At 37.9% G+C, this 24870-nt stretch overlaps 1 long non-coding RNA gene across 8 annotated transcripts in view; it reads right to left on the reverse strand.

Annotated features, from left to right (window-relative positions):
* Positions 1-24870, reverse strand: part of LOC129639491 (uncharacterized) — a 347939-nt gene that overhangs the window by 22237 nt on the left and 300832 nt on the right. The window contains exon 9 of one of the 8 annotated variants that reach the window (XR_008708444.1): positions 20319-20392. The exons of the other annotated variants lie outside the window; for them this stretch is intronic. This is a non-coding gene — a long non-coding RNA (uncharacterized LOC129639491). The remainder of the gene's footprint in view (positions 1-20318; positions 20393-24870) is intronic. 8 annotated transcript variants of the gene reach the window in all.

Raw genomic sequence — 24870 nt, forward strand, 5'->3', positions numbered from 1 at the left:
TCAATGCTTTTGAACTTTGGTGCTAGAGAAGACTCTTGAGAGTCCCTTGAATTGCAAGGAGTTCAAATGAGTCAGTTCTAAAAGGACTTGGCCCTGAATATTCATTGGAAGGACTGATGCTGAAGATCCAATAATTGACCACCTGATGCAAAGAGCCGACTCATCGGGAAAGACCCAGAGGAAAGCTTGAAGGCAAAAGGAGAAGAGGTGGCAGGGAATGAGATGGTTAGATTTTGACTGGCTCAATGAACATGAATTTGAGCAAACTCTGGGAGACAGTCAAGGACACAGGAGCTTGGCATGCTACAGTCCATTGAATCACAAAGAGTTGAACACGACTGAGACTGAATAATAGCAACAACAACAAAGATGAGGCACCATATTTTATAGTCTAATTTCGCATCAAAATTAAATATTAAATCTATTGTATATCTAACTATATGGTATACAATACGGTAGTTCCGGGGGCGAAGGAGTCTTTAAATTTAATTGGTAAAATGGCTAATTTTTCTAGTCTGCTTATAAAAAATAATTACATTTTAACAAACTATTGAAGCCCTCATAGCTGAGCTTCTTTCAGTGTGGTTTTTCACACACGTATCAGCATTGCCAAACATATTATTATACTAGATTTTAAGAACCACTTTCAATTACTTGAAAATTAAATTATAATAGCAGCAATAATGATCATTAAAATAAACAATTATAATGGTTTCTTTGGTCTTCATAGTTGTACTTGTGTGATCAGTCACTTTGTGGTGTCCAACTTTCTATGACCCCATGAACTATAGCCTGCCAGGCTCCTCTCTCCATGGGATTTTTCAGTCAAGAATACTGGAATAGGTTGCCATTTTCTACTCCAGGGAATCTTCCCGACCCAGAGATCAAACTCATGTCTCCTGTGTCTCCTGCACTGGCAGGCAGATTCTGTACCACCTCACCATCTGGGAAGCCCCTAGTGATAATACCAATGCTAGAAAAGAATGGTTAGACTTTACAGCTAGAGAGATGATCAAATGCTACAGGGAAGCCTTCACCAATGCTTTGTATGGCAATAATAAGGAGTTCCAGAACTGAATGGAAAGGAAAAAAACAAAAAAGATGAGATCTAGTTCAAGCACAGTTTAAATTGCCTTAAAAGATGCATTCACTTTCAACTGGTGTGTGTGAGGTGCAGTGGAGAGGTGGGAGGGGGAAGGTAAGATGGATACAGCAGCAGATTAAAAGTGATCATGACAATAAAAAAGGAAATATTTGTATAATGTTATATACCTGCTTGTGTTTCTAGAGCTCTTTCTTCCACAATATGTTTTTGATAAAATTTACAACCAAAGCAAAATATCCTTTTCTAACCTATTTCAACAGGGAAAGTCTTTTTAGAAGAGCGCTTTGGAGCTCAAGCATGACTTTCAATAAATGAAGCCTTGGGTAGCATAGTCCCTTGTGCATGGTAGGTATTCAATAAGTATCAGTTTTAAGAGTAAGTAAAATTTTGGACCACACAGCCAAGGTGAAGGTATTTGTTGACAACCCTCACTTTAAGTCTATGGAAGATAAGCAATAGTATATCCAAGACTAAACACTGGGGTGGTATCATACATGGATGAAAAACATTTAGGATTTCAAATACATTCATGTGGCTATTAAAGTATGACGGAGTACAGTCACTACCCAAGATTTTTAAAAATAGTCTAACATTTCTACAAAGGGAAACTAATATTATGCAGAAGTTCTGTATATGGAAGATGAAAGCAGAGCTGTTCTGGGTGAAGCAGAGAGATTTGCCTTCATCTCCACCCCACCTCCCTCAGTTCCCTTAGGCAGCTCTGCAGGGGCTAAGGACTCAACTGTATGCAATCTTAAAACCATTAGAAGAGAAAATAAAGGATTCCCATGACCTCCAGAAAAATATATTTGATTTAGCATTCTTAATTTCTGGGCTGAATATAAACATCACCAGATACTGACTCTGCCCCAAATAAATAATTGATGCTTGCCACTTCCTTAAATAATCTTTGTTATCATATTATCCAAAACATCAGCCTTGAAAATTCACAGTAAGCTCAACTTTACCTTTTTCAATGTCCCTTTAGAAATACACATGGTCCTGGAACCAGGTTTCCATGGGAGGCCAGGCAAGCTGTGGGTTTCCCAGCAAGGCCTCAGGATTCTCCAAGTTCACACACTTGACTCAGTTACATGACAGTAGTTTAGGAACTCGCTTTGTGGGCGGCATTGCTTCACAGACCTGACAGGATGGATAGGGAATGGCCCTTGTGCCTGATCCATAACAGTCATTGCCTGTTACACACATTTCAAGATTCATTCTGGCTATGAAGATAATCGAGGCAGCCGACAGTTACCCCGCAGCTGCATGGATTTATGATGGCACTGTCAAGAAAATGAGCCAAAATGACACAGTAGCTGGCTCTAGCTGCAAATAACGTGATAGGCTGTGGAGCGGCGCTGTAGCGGCTGCTGTCGTTGCAGGTAATAGGCAATAAAGAAGCCTGAGAGCAATACCTGTCATTTCTTAATGGCTGACTTCACTGAAGAGCTTTCGTGGCCTTTAACATGGAGATAATAGAAGATACAACAAATTTTACAGCTTTCACGTTGCATTCATAATTTATCTTGAGAGTACTACCCCAGCAAGGACAACAGTTGTCAGCCTGAGAAAGTACAGAACTGCCTTTGAATTGTGAGAGATCGTCTATTATTATCAAGAATGGAATTCAAGCACAGAAAGTGCCCTGTATTCTTGGGCTGTGATTCCTGTCCAAATGTGTTTAGTTTACTGTAAATCTACGCTGGTGAATATTTTGGATAGGATACCTCATGGAGTGATTTAATCCCTCTACCCGGAAAAAGCATGGACATTTTTCTCTGTAATATGGAAGCTCTGTATTAAGTAGGGTTTGGTGTAGAACGAGCTATAAACCAATGAAAAATGGCCTGCCTTCTTTCTGAAACTACATTACGTTAGTTGAGGCAAAATGACTACTTTTAAAATATAGTGCATCTAATTTTCAAATGAAAATGGAAACATCATTGGTTTTATGCTGATTTTTAAATATTGAAGTATATGGAAATAATAGTTGCTAAAAGCAAGGTAAAAGTAGCCTGATGAACATTCTGCTTTTAATGTTTTTACTTTTTGTCCTAAGGGGTATGAATTTTATTTATTTTTCAGAGTTAGTAGCACTAGGCTAGGGGTAATATAAATTTATTAAAGTTGATTTTGAGGAAATCTTTAAATTGTCTCTCCTGTATCACACTCTATAACAGCATCCAGTGTTATTAAAATGTGTTTTCATCCCCAAGTACTACCTCACTCATCCTCTTTCACATGATAAAACACACAATTGATAGGGCACTATTAGAGAAATGTTTATAATGCAGCATAACTGTGATGTGTAATTCAGAGTTTACTACCGTATGGATTTTTTATTCAAAGCAAATTTTAAAAACAAGAATGTGTATTACCTGAGAACTAGTAAACTTATAAGGGATATATGACACGAGTACAAATTTTTTAATATTAATCAGAATATGATGAATGTATAACAGACATTGTCTTCCCTGGTGGCTCAGAGGCAAAAAATCTGCCTACCAACGCAGGAGACATGGGATTGATCCGTGGTCTGGAAAAAATCCCGGAGGAAGAAATGGCAACCCTCTTCAGTATTCTTGCCTGAACAAGACAGAGGAGCCTGGCATGTTACAGTCCATGGGGTCACAAAGAGACGGACATGACTTAGTGACTGAACAACAACTTAACAGACATATTAGAGAAGTACAGCATAGGACACAATAGAAGTTCAAGCTTATTTAATTATTTACAAGATGAATATATGCACTGTTGGTAACCTTTTCATATTCTTGGATAAAAATTTGGGTAAGTCCCAAATTTCTTCCATTTCTTCCCCTCAAAAAAACTATGATTAACAGTACTGCCTGGCAGCTCTATGGTGGGGCTAATGACGACCTCCTCCAACAGGGCTTATGTCACATGTTGCATGACCCAGGTCTGCTGCAGTCAGAGCCCCTGCCCCCGCAGAGGCCATGGCTGACCCATGCTTCCACAGGAGACACTTGAACACTCAAAAGCAGGTTTGGAACAGTCTCTGTGGGGTCTCTGGGTCCTGGTGCTCACAAGATTTGGTTTGAGCCCTCCGAGCATCTCTGGCAGATACTGGGTTTGATTCTAAACATGGTTTCACCCCTCTTACCATCTTGCTGGGGTGTCTCCTTTGCCCGTGGATATGGGGTATCTTTTTTTGGTGGGATCGAACATTCTCCTGTCAATGGTTGTTTGACAGTGAGGTGCAATTTTGGAGTTCTCACAGGAGATGAGTGCACGTCCTTCTACTCTGCCATCTTGGTGTTCCAAGGAGACACTTGCTCCTTGGAAGAAAAGCTATGACCAACCTAGGCTGCATATTAAAAAGCAAAGAGATTACTTTGCTGACAAAGGTCCACCTAGACAAAGCTATAGTTTTTCCAGTAGTCATGTATGGATGTGAGAGTTGGGCCATAAAGAAAGCTGAGTGCCGAAGAATTAATACTTTTGAACTGTGGTGTTGCAAAAGACTCTTAAAAGTTCCCTGGACTGCAAGGAGATCCAACCAGTCAATCCTAAAGGAAATCAGTCCTGACTATTCACTAGAGGACTGATGCTGAAGTTGACGCTCCAATACTTTGGCCACCTGATGCAAAGAACTGACTCATTAGAAAAGACCCTGATGCTGGGAAAGACTGAAGCCAGAAGGAGAAGGTCACAACAGAGGTTGAGATGGTTGTATGGCAACACCGACTCACTAGATATGAGTTTGAACAAGCTCCGGGAGTTGGTAATGGACAGGGAAGCCTGACATGCTGCAGTCCATGAGGGCTGCAAAGAGTCAGACACGACTGAGTGACTGAAGTCCCAAATAGTCTTTTTTCATGTTTAAGGAATAATTTGTTTTATGGTCAGCATGATTTTCAAATACAAGATAGATCTATTTAAAACATCAGAAATCTAGGCCACTTATCCATTTTTATCAATTTATCAATGAATTATCAACATGCTGTGTTATGCTTACTCTCTCAGTCCTATCTAAGTCTTTGTGATCCCACAGACTGTAGCCCGCCAGGCTCTTCTGTCCATGGGGATTCTCCAGGAAAGAATACTGGGGCGGGTTTCCATGCCCTCCTCTAGGGAATCTTCCCAACCGAGGGATTGAACCCAGGTCTCCCACATTGCAGGCAAATTTTTACCATCTGAACCACCAGGAAACCCAAGAATACTGGAGTGGGTAGCCTATACCTTCTCCAGGGGAACTTCCTGATCTAGAAATTAAACCAGGGTCTACTGCATTGCAGGTGGATTCTTTACCAGTTGAGCTACCAGGGAAGCCCCATTACCAACATGACTTAGCATTAAATCATTTCTACCTAAGCTATTGACAATGGGATACTATATGGTCCTTCTCTCATTCCATACTTACCATCAGTTGTTAAGTGGGATTTCTGACTCTTCAGTGTCAGACTCATAGATATGGAGCATTTAGAAAAAGAGCACATTCTTAGCAGGTGGCAGATTAAACTAATGTTTGTTGGGGTTTCTTTGATTACTCAAAGATTCCTATTGGTATTACCTATGGCAAATATTTCTTGGTTCTAAACATTACTTGTCCTGCTTTTTATAGTTCCCAGGAGCTGCTGCTGGGGGGATTCTGTCCCTCCAGGCAATGTTATCATCCAGAGACCCAGATGATCATAGGTTAGCACTCACCCCTCATGTATGACACACCTGGCATCATTGGAGACACTCAAATATTATGTGCTCTGGCAAATTCAGAACATATGGTCCATCTCAGTGCAAAAGCAACTCCTCTGATCTCTTGCTTTGTCACCAAATAAGCATGTCATCAACTTAATTCCATGTGTTTCAAGGAAGAGGGAAAACAGAATCAAATCCATCATACTACTCTACCAACCACACGAATCACAGATCAAGTCTCAATGTGTCCTTGTTAAAAAGGGAAGATACTCCCTATTCTTCCCCACTTGAAGAAGTGGGACTCAAGCCTCTTCAGTAGCTCTCTACAAAAATACTCCACAATTTTTTCCCCAATTCTTTTAAATCTTTTTGTGAGTGGCAGAATCATTCTATTCATGGTTCTCAAGGGGTAAATAGACAAGGGATAAAAAGACAGTAAATAGACAAGACCATTTTAACTATTACAAAGACTTAGGGATGTTACAGTTATTTAGTCCCTAATGTACTGAACTGAACTGAATGTATCAGCGAGATCAGTGCTATGAAACATTCATAATAATTCTATTACCACCTAAAAAAGTGTCCACCAATAGAGAAATGCTAGCCAGTTTAGTCATTTTCTTTGAAAAAGCTCATATTTTTATCCAGCATTACACTTTGTTGTTCCATAACTATTGCATCTCATCACGTCAAATTTAAAACTTCGCAAACATATATATATATATTTTTAAGAAAAGTAAAATGTGCTCTGGAGCTTAGGGATGGTAGGAGAGATAATATCCAGTTGGGGAAATTTAGAGAGGCTTCATGGAGATGGATTTGAATTGAATGATGTTGACAGGTACAGATATTTACAAGTAGTAGGAACAGGTTATTTGTACTGAACTCAGTTTTTGTAACTTATACTTCAAAAACCTAGATAAAACATGCATTTACATAAATCTGTATGCGAAGGTACTCTTGAGATTAATAGTTTATGAGTATAAAAAAGACCCATACAAAGAGCTGTTTTATTGCCTAGATTTATACTACTATGCTCATTAGGTAATCTCTATACATACATAGTTGTCTGAAAACTATGATTCATTCTCATTTTTTATCTTTGTGGGATTAGAAAAACTTTAGGGTCATTTTAAATGCATAATAGCATTCCATCTCTGTAACTATAGGCTCTTTTAATGCTAGATATACTTCTGAAAATGACTAAAATATACTTCTTTTAGTTCAGAATTTTCATTGAGTATTATTTGCATTGGGCCTTTTATACACACTCACTGCATGCCTTGTACTTATGTTATCTTTGTTTACCCTGGACTTTATTTTACATATACCATTCCCCCTCACCACCAACAGGATAAAGGCACAACTCCTTAGCAAGGCTTACAAAATCCCATTTCCTTCTATCTCCAGCCTCATCTCTAATTCCATCCCTTGGTCCCCAAAACTTTCTTCCAAATGGGATTATCTGCTTGTAGTTTTCCACAAGAAATGCAGTCTTTATCTGTCCTTAGTACAACCATGATCACACCTACCAGTGCCCCATTCCTCAATCTTCAGGTTGATTACATGCCACTTTCTCCTAGATGCTGTCAGTGATTCCCTACCTCTGAACCTCATACCATATTGAGCATTCCTTTTGTATATTTTTTGGTGTTAGTTCTATATGGTCTTGTAGGTCTTCATAGAACCATTCAACTTCAGCTTCTTCAGCATTAGTGGTTGGGGCTAAGACTTGGATTACTGTGATATTAAATGGTTTGCCCTAGAAATGAACAGAGACCATTCTGTCCTTTTGGAGACTGTACCCAAGTACTGCATTTTGAACTCTTTTGTTGACTATGAAGGTTACTCCATTTCTTCTAAGGGATTCTTGCCTGCAGTAGTAGATATAATGGTCATCTGAATTAAATTTGCCCATTTCAATCCATTTTAGTTCACTGATTCCTAAAATGTTGTTGTTAACTCTTGCCATCTCCTGTTTGATCACTTTCAATTAACCTTGATTCAAGGACCTAACATTCCAGGTTCTACGCAATATTGTTCTTTACAACATCCAACTTTACTTTCATCACCAGTCACATCCACAACTGGGCATTGTTTTCAGTTTGGCTCAGCCTCTTCATAAACCTCTTATTTATCAGAGGGCAGACAGAATGAAAACCACAATCATGGAAAACTAATCAAAATGATCATATGGACGACAGCCTTGTCTAACTCAATGAAACTATGAGCCATGCCATGTAGGGCCACCCAAGATGGATGGGTCATGGTGGAGAGTTCTGACAAAACGTGGTCCACTGGAGAAGGGAATGGCAAACCACTCTAGTATTCTTCACCTGAGAACCACATGAATAGTATAAAAGGCAGAAAGATATGACACTGAAAGATGAGCTACCCAGGTCAGTAGGTGACCAATATGTTACTGGAGAAGTGGGGAGAAATAACTCCAGAAAGAAGGAAGAGACAGAGCCAAAAGGAAAAAAATCAATCAGTTGTGGATGTGACTGGTAATGGAAGTAAAGTCTGATGCTGTAAAGAACAATACTGCATAAGAACCTGCAATGTTAGTTCTGTGGATCAAAGTTAATTGGAAGTGGTCAAAGAGGAGATGGCAAGAGTGAATATCAACATTTTAGGAATTGAACTAAAATGGACTGAATGGACAAATTTAATTCAGATGACTATTATATCTACTACTGTGGGCAAGAATACATTAGAAGAAATGGAGTAGCCCTCATAGTCCAGAAAAGAGTCCAAAATGCAGTACTTGGATGCAATCTCAAAAATGACAGAATGATCTCTGTTCATTTCCAAGGCAAACCATTCAATATCACAGTAGTAATCCAAGTCTATGCCCCAACCAGTAATGCTGAAGTGGCTGGAGTTGAATGGTTCTATGAAGACCTACAAGATGTTCTAGAAATAACACTCAAAAAAGATGTCCTTTTCATCATAGGGGACTGAAATGTGAAAATAGGAAGTCAAGAGATACCTGGAGTAAGAGGCAAATTTGGCCTTGGAGTACAAAATGAATCAGGGCAAAGGCTAACAGAGTTTTAAGAGAGCACGCTGTTGATCATTGCAAACATCCTCTTCAAGCAACACAAGAGAAGACTCTACAAATGGACATCACCAGATGGTCAATACCAAAATCTGATTGATTATATTCTTTGTAATCAAAGATGGAGAGGCTCTATACAGTCAGCAAAAACAAGACTGGGAGCAGACTGTGGCTCAGATCGTGAACTCCTTATTGTAAAATTCAGACTGAAATTGAAGAAAGTAAGGAAAACCACTAGATGATTCAGGTATGACTTAAATCAATCCCTTACAGTTATACAGAGGAAGTGACACATAGATTCAAGGGATTAGATCTGTTAGAGTGCCTGAAGAACTATGGTTGGAGGTTCATGACATTGTACAGGAGGCAGGGATCAAGACCATCTCCAAGAAAAACAAATGCAAAAAGGCAAAATGGTTGTCTGAGGAGGCCTTACAAATAGCTGTGAAAAGAAGAGAAGTTAAAGGCAAAGAAGAAAAGCAAAGATATACCCATTTGAATGCAGAGTTCCAAAGAATAGCAAGGAGAGATAAGAAAACCTTCCTCAGCAATCAATGCAAAGAAATAGAGGAAAACAGTAGAATGGAAAAGACTACAGATCTCTTCAAGAAAATTAGAGATACCAAGGGAACATTTCATGCAAAGATGGGCTCAACAGAAATGGTATGGACCTAACAGAAGCAGAAGATATTAAGAAGAGGTGGCAAGAATACACAGAAGAACTGTACAAAACAGATCTTTATGACACAGATAACCACGATGGTGTGATCATTCATCGAGAGCCCGACTTTCCAGAGTCTGAAGTCAAGTGGGCCTTAGGAAGCATCACTAGGGAAAAGCTAGTGGAGGTGATGGAATTCCAGTTGAGCTATTTCAAATCCTGAAAGATGATGCTGTGAAAGTGCTGCACTCAATATACCAGCAAATTTGGAAAACTCTGCAGTGGCCACAGGACTGGGAAAGGTCAGTTTTCATTTCAATCCCAAAGAATGGTATTGCCAAAGAATTCTCAAACTACTACACAATTGCAATCATCTCACATGCTAGCAAAGTAATGCTAAAAATTCTCCAAGCCAGGCTAAAACAGTACATGAACCATGAACTTCCAGATGTTCAAGCAGGATTTAGAAAAGGCAGAGGAACCAGGGATCATATTGCCAACATCTGACGGATCATCAAAAAAGCAAGAGAATACTAGAAAAACATCTTCTACTGCTTTATTGCTTATGCCAAACCTTTAACTGTGTTCAGTTCAGTTCAGTTCAGTTTCTCAGTCATGTCTGACTCTTTGCAACCCCACGAACTGCAGCACACCAGGCCTCCTTGTCCATCACCAACTCCCGGAGTTCACTCAAACTCACGTGCATCAAGTCAGTGATGCCACCCAGCAATCTCATCCTCTGTCATCCCCTTTTCCTCCTGCCCCCAATCCCTCCCAGCATCAGAGTCTTTTCCAATGAGTCAACTCTTCGCATGAGGAGGCCAAAGTACTGGAGTTTCAGCTTTAGCATCATTCTTTCCAAAGAACACCCACAACTGATCTTTAGATGGACTGGTTGGATCTCCTTGCAGTCCAAGGGACTCTCAAGAGTCTTCTCCAACACCACAGTTCAAAAGCATCAATTCTTTGGCGCTCGGCTTTCTTCACAGCCCAACTCTCACATCCATACATAACTACTGGAAAAACCATAGCCTTGACTAGACGGACCTTTGTTGGCAAACTGATGTCTCTGCTTTCGAATATGCTGCCTAGGTTGGTCATAACTGTCCTTCCAAGGAGTAAGTGTCTTTTAATTTCATGGCTGCAATCACCATCTGCAGTGTGTATATCACAACAAACTGTGGAAAATTTTTAAAGAGATGGGAATACCAGAATCTGTATGTAGGTCCTCCTGAGAAATCTGTATGTAGGTCAAGAAGCAACAGTTAGAACTAGACATAGAACAACAGACTGGTTCCAAATCAGGAAAGGAGTACGTCAAGGCTGTATATTGTCACCCTGCTTATTTAAATTCTATGCAGAACACATCATGCAAAATGCCAGGCTGAATGAAACACAAGCTGGAATCAAGGTTTCTGGGAGAAATACAATAACCTCAGATATGCAGATGACACCAAGCTTATAGCTGAAAGTGAAGAACTAAAGAGCCTTTTGTTGAAAGTGAAAGAGGAGAGTAAAAAAGCTGGCTTAAACTTCAACATTCAGAAAATGAAGATTATGGTATCTGGTCCCATCACTTCATAGCAAACAGATGGGGAAACAATGGAAACAGTGACAGACTTTATTTTTGGGGGGCTCCAAAATCACTGCAGATGGTGACTGCAACCATGAAATTAAAAGGCGCTTGCTCCTTAGAAGAAAATCTATGACCAACCTAAGCAGCATATTAAAAAGCAGAAATATTACTTTGCCAACAAAGGTACATCTAGTCAAAGCTGGTTTTTCCAGTAGTCATGTATGGATGTGAAAGTTGGTCCATAAGGAAACCTGAGTACAGAAGAATTGATGATCTTGAACTGTGTTGTTGAAGACTCTTGAGAGTCCTTGGACTTCAAAGAAATCAAACCAGTCAATTCTAAAGGAAATTAGTCCTGAATATTCATTGGAAGAACTGATGCTGAAGCTGAAACTCCAATACTTTGGTTACCTGGTGCAAAGGACTGACTCCTTGAAAAGACCTTGACACTGGAAAGATTGAAGGAAGGAGGAGCAGAGGGCGACAGAGGATGAGATGGTTGGATGGCATCATTGACTCAATGGACATGAGTTGAGCAAGCCCCAGGAGTTGGTGATGGACAGATAAGACTGGAGTGCTGCAGTCCATGGGGTTGCAACAAATCAGACATTACTGAGTGACTGAACTGAACAGCCTCTTCATTCTTTCTGGAGTTATTTCTCCATGCTTCTCCAGTAGCATACTGGGGACCTACTGACCTGAGGAGTTCATCTTTAATGTCATATCTTTTTGCCTTTTCATACTGTTCATGGGGTTCTCAAGGGAAGAATATTGTAATGTTTGCCATTGCCTTCTCTAGTGGCCCATGTTTTGTTGGAACTCTCCCCCATCTTGGGTGACCCTACAGGGCACGGATCATACTTTCATTGATTTAGATAAGACAGTGATCCAAGTGACTGGTTTGATTAGTTTTCTATAATTGTGGTTTCCATTCATTCTATCCTCTGATGGATAAGGACAAAAGGCTTGTGAAAGCTTCCTGATGGGTAGGACTGGCTTTGGAGAAATCTGGGCCTTGCTCTGATGGGAAGGGCCATGCTTAGTAAATCTTTAATCCAATTTTCTACTAGTGGGTGGGGATATTTTCCCTCCCTGTAGTTTGGCCTAAGGACAAACTAAGGTAGGGGTAATGGTGGTGATGGCAACCTCCTTCAAAAGGATTTATGCCAGGACTATTATATTCAGTGCCCCTCATCTCATGGAGGGCCACTGTCAACCCACACCTCCACCAGAGACTTCTGAACACTCCTGGACACTTTCAGGCAAGTCTGGCTCAGTCTCTTGTGGGGTCACTCTTCCTTTCTCCTGGGTCCTGGTGTGCACAAAGTTTTGTTTCTGCCCTCCAAGAGTCTGTTTCCCCAGTCCTGTGGAAGTCTTGTAATCAAAACCCTTTGGATGTGTGGATCACAACAAACTGGAAAATTCTTGAAGAGATAGGAATACCAGGCCACCTGACCTGCCTCCTGAGGAATCTGTATGCAGGTCAAAAAGCAACAGTTAGCCATTGACATGGAACAACAGACAGGTTCCAAATTGGGAAAGGAGTACATCAAGGCTGTATATTGTCACCTTGCTTATTTAACTTCTATGCAGAGTACATCATGTGAAATGCCAGGCTGGATGAAGTGCAAGTTGGAGTCAAAATTGCTTGGAGAAATACCAATAACTTCAGCTATGCAGATGATACCACCCTTATGGCAGAAAGTGAAGAAGAACTAAAGAGCCTCTTGATGAAAGTGAAAGAGGAGAGTGAAAAAGTTGGCTTAAAAATCAGCATTCAGAAAACAAAGATCATGGCATCTGGCCCCATCACTTCATGGCAAATAGATGGGAAACAGTAGAAACGATGACAGACTTTATTTTCTTGGCCTCCAAAATCACTGCAGATGGTGACTGCAGTCATGAAATTAAAAGATGCTTGATCCTTGGAAGAAAAGCTATGACCAACCTAGACTGCATATTAAAAAGCAGAGACATTACTTTGCCAACAAAGGTCTGTCTAGTCAAAGCTATGGTTTTTCCAGTAGTCATGTATGGATGTGAGAGTTGGACTATAAATAAAGCTGAGCACTGAAGAATTGATGCTTTTGAACTGTGGTGTTGGAGAAGACTCTTGAGAGTCCCTTGGACTGCAAGGAGATCAAACCAGTCAATCTTAAAGGAAATCAGTCCTGAATATTAGTTGGAAGGACTGATGCTGAAACTGAATCTCCAATACTTTGGCCACCTGATGCAAAGAACTGACTCATTTGAAAAGACTCTGATGCTGGGAAAGATTGAAGGCAGGAGGAAAAGGGGACAACAGAGACTGAGATGGTTGGGTGGCATCAATGACTTGAAGGACATGAGTTTGAGTAAGCTCCAGGAGTTGGTGATAGACAGGGAAACCTGGCATGCTGCAGTCCATGGGGTCACAAAGAGTTGGACACAACTGAGCAACTGATCACAGTTAAATAGTTATTAAAGAGTATGTTAAGTATTATTTTTAAATGTTAAATAAGGGCTATTAGAAGACAAATTTATTTTAAGCATTCTATTTTAAAAAATGTTAGGCATCAAGTTGATGTTTGAGGTTTCCGTGTTCCTTATCTTAATGAAAAACCTAAAAATTTCATCCTTTAGCCTTAGAGTTTTTAAATTAAATAAATTTAAGACAGACTCAAATACACACACACACAAATGTACACACAGTCCATATGTGTGCTTATGCATATGTATGTAAATATGTGGTTTTCCCAGGAGGCTGTACTGGTAAAGAACCTGCTTTTTAATACAGGAGACACAAGAGGCACAGGTTCGATCCCTGGGTTGGGAAGATTCCCGGGAGGAGGGCATGGCAACCTACTCCAGCATTCTTGCCTGGAGAATCCCAAGGATAGAGGAGCCTGGTGAGCTACAACCCATTGGGTCACAAAGAGTCAGACACAACTGAAGCTACTTAATATGCACACATGCACACATGTAAATATGTATGTCTACACAAACATAGGTACAAGAAAAGAAAAATGTACTGTACTTGAGCAGGTAGAAATGGAAAAAAAATAAGAGACAGATGGACTGACAAAACTATTACTACACTTAACGTCTCCAGTGATTCCAAAGGGCTTTTAACACCAGCAATATAGGGGCCTGAAGGAATCACTTCTGTGTGTTTCTGTTGGAAACAATAGAATTTATTTCCACCGGGGAGACTCAGAGATAACAATCTTATTCTATTTTACTTAAGGCTTTCTAATTGTGTGCTGCTCTTGAGAAATTTTACTTCCAAGATTGCATTTCTATAAACCTGAACAAATTTTATGATAATAGAGCTTTGCTTCACTTTTACTGAATACCCTCCCCCCTTTTTTTTCCATCCCCCAATACATTGCAAACAATTAAATCTTAAAATTAGGGAGTTTTTTCCAACTAGGGAACATAATAAGGATGTATATCCATGAAGATCTCAGGGTAAATATTGATATGCTAATTACATAGGTAGATGATTAATCAATGAAAAATTCAAGAAAATATGCTCTTATTTCATCTACATACAGAATTTTAATAATTGAATTAGATATATGGGAATGGTCATTTGATTTGAATTTGTAGCTAGCACTAGGATTTCTTATAATTTCTGACTGCTTATTTGATGTTTCTGCTGCTTTGATGAACTTACTGAACATCACTGATCTCTATCTGAATCATCATTTGTAAGCATGTACTGGGTCAAATGGTTTTCTGGTGTTCTCCTGGAAACTTCCCTCTAATCACTCAGTTATTCTTATTCATCTTTAATAACTTTGTAGGTTATCATTATTAAATGACCCATCAAGTTCTTGAATACCAGATACTGGTCATACAGGTATATGCTAAATGTAAGTAAGATGTTTAATTTTCTCCATGAAATCTGGAAGATACATTGCTGCCTAAATCCCAAGATACCTTAGCTTACATTAAGGGCAAGTGACTTATTTAATAAATTATGAGTCTTCTCAGTGTCGTATTTTCTCTACATTTTACATGTACAGTTATAGCACTCGAAAAACATTAAAGGAGCCAAGGAATGAGCCATAAATTTATTACAGATCACATTTATGTGCTTCTCTGGCCTCATGTACTAAGTTTTGCTCCTTATAGAATAATACAGCCTAAACTAATTTCTGGATTCTGTTGGATCCAGTGCCACACAGTATAGAAAGTATTTCTAATCTTCAAAGGTATTTCTATCATTTTGAGGACAATCTTTATGTGTTTTATACATATTTAATATATTTATTACTTAAGTTGGCACAGATCTAAGCAGTAATAGACACTCAAAAAAGAGTGCTATTCTCATCAAAATGGTTGCCATTTTGATGACAATACTGAAATGTATTGATTCACATTGTCCTTAACTTGCAATGAGTGCTTTACGAATAATAACAAACCTGTCATAACAATCTTATGAGATAGATTTTAATATTAACACCAATTTATAGGTGTTGAAACTGAAGCACAGAGAGGTTAAGTAACTTACTCAAAGTTACACTGTAATTAAAGGGAGAAGTCAAAATTAAAATACAGACTGTCTGACTCCAGAAGTTATGATTTTAACCATTATGGTATGCACCATTTATATTTCCATAATAGGTGATATATCACTTGTGCATTAATATTATAGTCTTTCCATTTTATATTTAATATTGATGATAATGATTCAATTTACACTATGATTTTTAACCATCATGAAAATAAGTTTCCAGGGAAATTAACTGGCATTCATGAGATCAACTTATTAAATTAAAACTAGTTTTCTGAAACACATCCCATATTTTTCACTTTGTGTCACATTACTTTCTGGGACAGCTCTGGTCCTGTTTGCAATTGGCACTCTAGTTCCTACACTGGGACCTTGATATTACAGTGCAAATGATACTCAAATGTTTTAAAAACAACACAATCTTAAATTATAGTCATGCCTTAGGCTAAATTTGTAGACCAAGCAGTACAACGTCTATAAAGATTTAATTTGATCAGAAATGCAATAACTAAAAAACATAAGGTCCTGAAAATGGGCACTAGTGACTTGGATGTGAACTTTTGTATTCATACAAAAAAAAAGGAAGTAAGTCCGTGAACCTCATGAGCGAAGCAAGCAGATGAAACTTAGACTAGTATTTAAATTGTAACCTCAACAGAAAAAAAAATATATTTTCCCTTAATAATGCTTTAAGATTAAAGTATATTTCACCTAATCATATTATTAGTGACACTAATATTATTTCAGTCAGTAATTTGCCCAATATATCTTTTTTATCCCTTTGCTTTCAAATATTCTGCCATGATATTTTAGTTACCCTATTGTATGTAGCATAAGGCTTTCAACATTCAGAAAACGAAGATCATGGCATCCGGTCCCATCACTTCATGGGAAATAGATGGGGAAACAGTGGAAACAGTGTCAGACTTTATTTTTCTGGGCTCCAAAATCACTGCAGATGGTGACTGCAGCCAGGAAATTAAAAGATGCTTACTCCTTGGAAGGAAAGTTATGACCAACCTAGATAGCATATTCAAAAGCAGAGACATTACTTTGCCAACCAAGGTTTGTCTAGTCAAGGCTATGGTTTTTCCTGTGGTCATGTATGAATGTGAGAGTTGGACTGTGAAGAAGGCTGAGTGCCAAAGAATTGATGCTTTTGAACTGTGGTGTTGGAGAAGACTCTTGAGAGTCCCTTGGACTGCAAGGAGATCCAACCAGTCCATTCTGAAGGAGATCGGCCCTGGGATTTCTTTGGAAGGAATGATGCTAAAGCTGAAACTGCAGTACTTTGGCCACCTCATGCAAAGAGTTGACTCATTGGAAGAGACTCTGATGCTGGGAGGGATTGGGGGCAGGAGGAGAAGGGGATGACAGAGGATGAGATGGCTGGATGGCATCACTGACTCGATGGACGTGAGTCTGAGTGAACTCCGGGAGCTGGTGATGGACAAGGAGGCCTGGCGTGCTACGATTTATGGGGTCGCAAAGAGTCGGACACGACTGAGCGACTGATCTAATCTGATCTGATCTGAATGGCTAAAAGACATTCATTTCATGAGATCTCATTAACTTGTGAATGCTACCATACATGGCAAAAAGAATTTTGCATGTGTGATAGAGGTACTGGACTTTAGGATGGGCTGATTAGAATGGATTGCTTGGGTAGGCCCAATCTAGTCAAATGATTCCTTAAAAGAAGACAAACTGTTCTGGTTGTGGTGAGAGAAAGGCAAATTAGAAGATGGGCAACAGATGCAACATGAAGAGAACTTTACTTGTCATTGCTAATAAAAACATTTAAATATATAAATAGTCTTTACATAACATTATGTTAAATGTTTAATATCATTTTAACAAAATTTATTTTTTTATTTACCATCTGAGCCACCAGGGAAGGAGAATTCCATGGACAGAGGAGCTTGGCAGGCTACAGTCCTTGGGAATCACAGAGTTGGACACAACCAACTAACACTGTACTTTCATTTTTTTTCTTTAGAAAAATTTGTTGTTGTTGTGAAACTTAATGAACCATGATACAGGTCATTTATTTGTGCTTTAAAAAAATTAGGTTTATTGAGGTATAATTAGCATATTAAAACTTCAGCTTTAATGAGATAATTTCACATAAAAATTTCAACTTAATGAGGTACAACTGACATATAAAATTGTAATTTTTATCTTTAACTTCCTTATGTATTTATTTTTAAACATATATTGATCTTCAATACTAACTTACTTATGTAATTGCTTGTTTTTGTATTTTTGTTCTTCTTTCTTGACTTCATCTGGTTTCATCAAGATTTTTATTTGTCTTTCTTCCCTTCCATTAAGTGTTGTTTTAGTCATTAAGTTGTGTCTGACTCTTTTGCAACCGTACGGACTATAGCCCACCAGGCTCTTCTGTCCATGCGATTTCCTAGGGAAGAAGCTAGAGTGAACCGCAATTTCTTTCTCCAGGGAATCTTCCAAACCCAGGGGCTGAACCCACGTTTCATACATTGGCAAGCAGATTCTTTATCACTGAGCCGCTAGGGAAGCCCCGTTCCATTAAAGAGAGGGAAACTTTATGTTCACTTTGCAGTATTTTTATGCTATTATTTTCAAAAGTCAAACTTATTTTGTATATTTATTTTAATCTTGAACAATATAAAAATATGTTCTTACTAATCAACTAAAACCTATTATTTTAGTTACTGTTTTCTCCTTGCATTTAAATATTCTACAAATTGGTCATTATTGTCATTATGATTATATTAGAGTCAATGATAGTTTGATTTTTTCCCCCCAGTTGTAACTCTTTCTTTGCTTGTAATTGTTTCTTTCAGCTCACTTTCCTTTTGGATATTATTTTCTTCTCACTGAATTCTAGTGTTTACCACAAAAAAATCAACTCAACACAAAATGAGTAGGGTAGAAAATGAAGAGCCAAAAATATACAGGACATACAGAAAAAAATAGCAAAATGCCAGGAGTGGACTTTCTTATTCAGTTCAGTTCAGTTCAGTTCAGTCGCTCAGTCGTGTCCGACTCTTTGCAACCCCATGAATTGCAGCACACCAGGCCTCCCTGTCCATCACCAACTCCCAGAGTTCACCCAAACTCATGTCCATCGAGTCAGTGATGCCATCCACCCATCTCATCCTCTGTCGTCCCCTTGTCCTTCTGCCCCCAATCCCTCCCAGCATCAGAGTCTTTTCCAATGAGTCAACTCTTCGCATGAGGTGACCAAAGTACTAGAGCTTCAGCTTTAGCATCATTCCTTCCAAAGAAATCCCAGGGCTGATCTCCTTCAGAATGGACTGGTTGGATCTCCTTGCAGTCCAAGGGACTCTCAAGAGTCTTCTCCAACACCACAGTTCAAAAGCATCAATTCTTCAGCTCTCAGCCTTCTTCACAGTCCAACTCTCACATCCATACATGACCACTGGAAAAACCATAGCTTTGACTAGATGGACCTTTGTTGGCAAAGTAATGTCTGTTATTCCATGTCCAGTTCTAACTGTTGCTTCCTGACCTGCATACAAATTTCTCAAGAGGCAGGTCAGGTGGTCTGGTATTCCCATCTCTTTCAAAATTTTCCACAATTTATTGTGATCCACACAGTCAAAGTCTTTGGCATAGTCAATAAAGCAGAAATAGATGTTTTTCTGAAACTCTCTTGCTTTTTTGGCCTTTCTTATTAGTAATTACATTAAATGTAAATGGATTCAACTTTCAAATCAGAAAAGGAGTGATTGACAGGTGGATTTTAAAAAATGATCCAACTTATATGACATTATATATGTGGTCAGATTGATAAAATGGACAACATTAAGAATGAACCCTGATGTAAAGTATGGCCTCTGGGTAGTTATATTATGCTAATACAGGTTCAATGTAACAAATGTACCCTCTGGTAAGGGATGTTAGCAATGATGGAGGTTATGCCTGTGTATGGGCAGGAAGCATATGGGAAAATTTATATACCTTCCTTTCAATTTTGCTGTGAACCTAAAACTGCTCTAACATTGACTTAAATATCTTACTCAAAGTGAGCACATAGGTTCAAAGCGAGGAGAGGGAAAAAGGTATTCCATGCAAAAGGTAGCCAAAAGAGACCTGAAGTGGTTATACTAATATCAGACAAAATATACTTTAATAGAATGACATTATATGCTGATAAAAGGGTTAATCATTAAGAAGTTACAAAAATTTTAAGTATGCATCAAGTAAAAGAGTCCCAAACCACAGGAAGTGAATTTCAGCAGAATCAAAGGGAAAAATAGATATTCTACACTATATAAGGGATCCCTTTAGTTCAGTAAGTGATAGAATATCTAGAGAGAAAATCAGCATGGAAATAGAGTGCTTGAACAACATTATAGAAACCAATGTGGCCTAGTAGACAAATATAAAACTCTAGTCTACAACAATGGAATATCATCACTCTGAAGTACACACAGAACACTCTCCAGGAATGAACATATTTTAGGTCACAAAATAAATGTCAAATCTTTTTAAAAGTGAACTCATATAAGGTATCTTCTCCCAAAACAATGGTAAAACACTTGAAATCATAACAGAAGGAAAACTGAAAAAAATCAACAAATTTGTGAAAATTAAAGAATACATTCCTTAACAGCAAATGGGTCAAAGAAACCATAAAGGAAATTATAACATACAACAATGAAATTGGAAACACAACTTGTCAAATCTTAAATAATGCAGCAAAAGCAGTACTCAGCAAATTATAAAGTTATAAACACTTACATTCAAAAAGAAGTGTGAACTCAAGTCAATAACCGAATGTTGCACTTAGAGGAACTAGAAAACTAAGCCCAAGGCTAGAAGGGGAGAAAGACAATAAAGATTAGGGTGTAGGTACCAAAACAGAGAATAGGAAAACAAGTGAATAAAATCAATAAAACCAAACACTGTTTCTTTGAAAAGTCAAAAAAAAAAAAAAAAAAAGACAAATATTTAACTAGACTGATGAGGAAAAAGAGTAAAAATAAGTAAAATCAGAAAGGAAAGGAAAGACTCTTAACTACCAACTTTAAAGAAATAAAAGTGTTTATAATAAAATATTGTAAATAATTATATGCCAACAAATTAGAAAATTAAAATGTACTGGAAATAATTTCTATAAACACAAAAAATATAAACTGGTTCAATAAAATGTAGAAAATATCAACAGACCTAAAATAAGAGATTAAGTTAGAATTCAAAAACCGACCAAGAAAGAAAAGTCCATTTCTTATTAGCCTCATTGGTAAATTCTATCAAACTTTTAAAGGAAAATTAATACCAATTCTTCTCAAACACTTCCAAAATATAGAAGAGAATCCTTCCTAACTCATTTTGTGAGACCATTATTACCTTAACAACAAACTAGATAAAGAAATCACAAAGAAATTTCCTGAATAACAATCTTTAAGAATATAGACTCAAAAAAACTTCTACAAAATACTAACCAACAAATTTCAAAAGTATATTAAAATAATCATACATCATGATTAAGTGAGATTTATTCAAAGAATGGAAGTCATGATTCAATATAAGAAAATCAATCAATATATCACTTCAATAGAATGAAAAAAAAATATGATCATTCAATAGATGCAGAAAAAGGCTTGTGACAAAATTCAATGCACTTTCATGATAAGGGGGAAAAAAGCAATGCGACTAGGAATTGAAGGGGATTTTCACCATATAATAAAGGACATTTATGAAAAACCCAAAGCTAACATCATACTCAGTGAGGATTGATCTTTAGATCCTTCTTAAAATCAGAAAAAAGACAAAGATATCTACCTTCACCAGTGTATTAACTGTCCTTTCCGAAAGTTCTGGCCAGAGCAATTAGCCAAGGAAAAGAAAGAAAAGCCATTCAAATTGCACAGGAAGAAATAAAACTACTTCTATTCACAGGTGACATGATTTTATATATATTAAAAAAAATCCACAAGAAAAATACCAAAACTAAGTGAATTTAGCAAAAGTTGCAGGTTACAAGATCAAAACTCAAAAACAAGTTATGTTTCACTAATAATGAACAGTCCATAAATAAAATTAAGAAAAAAAATTACACTTTAGCATCAGTTCAGTTCAGTCACTCAGTCATGTCCAACTCTTTGCGACCCCATGAACCGCAGTACGCGAGGTCTCTCTGTCCATCACCAACTCCCAGAGTCCACCCAAACCCATGTCCATTGAGTCCGTGATGCCATCCAACCATCTCATCCTCTGTTGTCCCCTTCTCCTCCTGCCCTCAATCTTTCCCAGCATCAGGGTCTTTTCAAATGAATTCACTATTCGCATCAGGTGGCCAAACTATTGGAGTTTCAGCTTCAACATCAGTCGTTCCAATGAACACCCAGGACTGATCTCCTTTAGGATGGACTGGTTGGATCTCCTTGCAGTCCAAGGGACACTCAAGAGTCTTCTCCAACACCACAGTTCAAAAGCATCAATTCTTTGGTGCTCAGTTTTCTTTATAGTCCAACTCTCCCATCCATACATGACTACTGGAAAAACCAGAGCCTTGTCTAGACAGACTTTGTTGGCAAAGTAATGTCTTTGCTTTTCAATATGCTGTCTAGGTTGGCCATAACTTCCCTTTCAAGGAGTAAGCGTTTTTTAATTTCATGGCTGCAATTACCATCTGCAGTGATTTTGGAGCCCAGAAAAATAAAGTCAGCAGAATGTGGTCCACTGGAGAAGGGGATGGCAAACCACTTCAGTATTCTTGCCTTGAGAACCCCATGAACAGTATGAAAAGGCAAAAAGATAGGACACTGAAAGATGAACTCCCCATGTCGATAGGTGCCCAATATGCTACTGGAGATCAGTGGAGAAATAAGTCCAGAAAGAACGAAGGGATGGAGCCAAAGCAAAAATAACACCCAGTTGTGGATGGGACTGGTGATAGAAGCAAGGTACTTTAGCATACAAAAGATTAAAATACCTAGGGATAAATTTACCTAAGAGCTAGAAGTCTTGTATGCTGAAAACTATAAAGCATTGGTAAAAAGAAAATTAAAGAATGCTTAAACAAATAGAAAGAAACCTGGTGTTCTGGCATTATAAAATAATACTGTTAAGATGTTAATTTTACCAATAGCAACCTATAGATGCAACACAGTTCCTATTAAAACCCCAGCAGTCTTTTTTCAGAAATAGGAATCTGATATTTAAATTCATATGAAGTTTCAAAGAGCCCTGAATTGGCAAACCACTCTTAAAGAAGAAAAAAGCTGGAATGCTCCCAGTTCCCAATTTCAAAACTTACTACCAAGCTACAACAATCAAAGCAACATAGACATTTCTCCAAAGAGGATATACAGATGACTAATAAGCATGAAAAGATGCTCAACATCTCTCATTATTAAAGACATGCCAATCAAAAGTATAATAAGAGTATTACCTCACACCGGTCAGAATGGCTATCATCAAAAAATCCACAAACAAAAAATGCTGGAGAGGGTATGGAAAGAAGGGAATCCTCCTACACTATTGGTGGGAATGTAAATTGGTACAGCTACTATTGAGAACAGTATGAAGATTCCTTAAAAAACTAAAAGTAGAGCTACCTTATGACCTGGAAATCATACTCATGGGCACATATCTGGAGAAAAATGTGATCCGAGAGGATACATGCACCCCAGTGCTCATTGTAGCACTGTTTACAATAGCCGAGACATAGAAGCAACCTAAACGTCCATTGACAGAGGAATGGATAAAGAAGATGTGGTACATCTATACAAGGGAATATTACTCAGCCACCAAAAACAATGAAAAAATGCCTTTTGCAAAAACATGGATGAACCTAGAGAGTGTCTTAGTGAATGAATAAAGTCAGACAGAGAAGGAGAAATATTGTAATGACATCCTCTATTCATGGAATCTAAAAAGAAGAAAGAAAAGAAATGAACTTACCTACAAAAGAGAGTGAGACTCACAGAAAACAAACTTATGGTTGCTGGGGGAAAGGGATAGTTAGGGAGTTTAGGAAGGTCACGTCCACACTGCTATATTCAAAATACAGAACCAACAAGGACCTATTTATTTTATAGCAAAAAATAAACAAACAAACAAAGCATTATGGCACTGGTATGAAGAGAGACATACAGGCAAAGGGAACATAATTGAAAATAAATAAACCCATGTACCTATGACACAGTTTTTGACAAAGTTATCAAACCTATTTAATAAAGAACAGCTCCTTAAACAAATGGGGCTAAAACAACTATTAAAAACTGAAATTGGATCCTTACTTCACGAAAATTAATCAATAGGAATCAATGATCTAAATATTACAGCTAAAAACAGAAACCTCTTGAAGAATATAATATAAACAAATCATGACCTCCAGTCTGGCAATGCATTCTTAGATATGAATACCAAAAACATAAGCAACAAAGAAGGAAATGAAAGGACAACTTACAGAATGGAAGAAAATATTTAAAAGTTACATATTTATAAGGGTTAATATCTAGAATTTTTACTCAAAAACCTCCTACAAGTCAATAACTGAAAGAAAACAGCCCATTAAAAAGTGGACAAGTGGACAAAAGGCTTTCATAGATACTTCTCCAAAAATACAAATGAAAATGGTCAATTAAACAGGAAAAGATGCTCAACATCATTTGTCATTGGAGAAATGTAAATCAAAATCACAAGATACCACTTCACACACATGTGGATGGCTAGAAGGATTTATTTTTTAATAAAAAATAACTAGTGCTAGTAGAAAAGCAAAGGAATTGGAACTCTAATATATTGAAGGAACATATAATGGTATAGCCACTGTGAAAAATGGTTAAATATTTCCTCAGAAATTTTAACAGAATTATCATCAGATCAGATCAGTCATTCAGTCGTGTCCACTCTTTGCGACCCCATGAATCGCAGCACGCCAGGCCTCCCTGTCCATCACCAACTCCCGAACTTCACTCAGACTCATGTCCATCGAATCAGTGATACCATCCAGCCATCTCATCCTCTGCCGTCCCCTTCTCCTCTTGCCCCCAATCCCTCCCAGCATCAGAGTCTTTTCCAATGAGTCAACTCTTTGCATCATATAATCCAGCAACTCTACTGGAAAACAATTTATAGAATGGATACCCCAAAGAATTGGAAACAGGAATTCAAGCAGATACTTTTATGCCAATGTTCATTATAGATTATAGTCAAAAAGTAGAAATAATAAAAGTGTTTATCAACAGATGATGGATAAATAAAATATGGCAAATATATACACAATAGAATAGTATTCAGCTATAAAAAAGAATGAAGTTTTTACACATGCTACAACACAGAT

The sequence above is a fragment of the Bubalus kerabau genome, chromosome 1, assembly GCF_029407905.1.
Source record: "Bubalus kerabau isolate K-KA32 ecotype Philippines breed swamp buffalo chromosome 1, PCC_UOA_SB_1v2, whole genome shotgun sequence".
NCBI classification, from domain to species: Eukaryota; Metazoa; Chordata; class Mammalia; order Artiodactyla; family Bovidae; genus Bubalus; species Bubalus kerabau.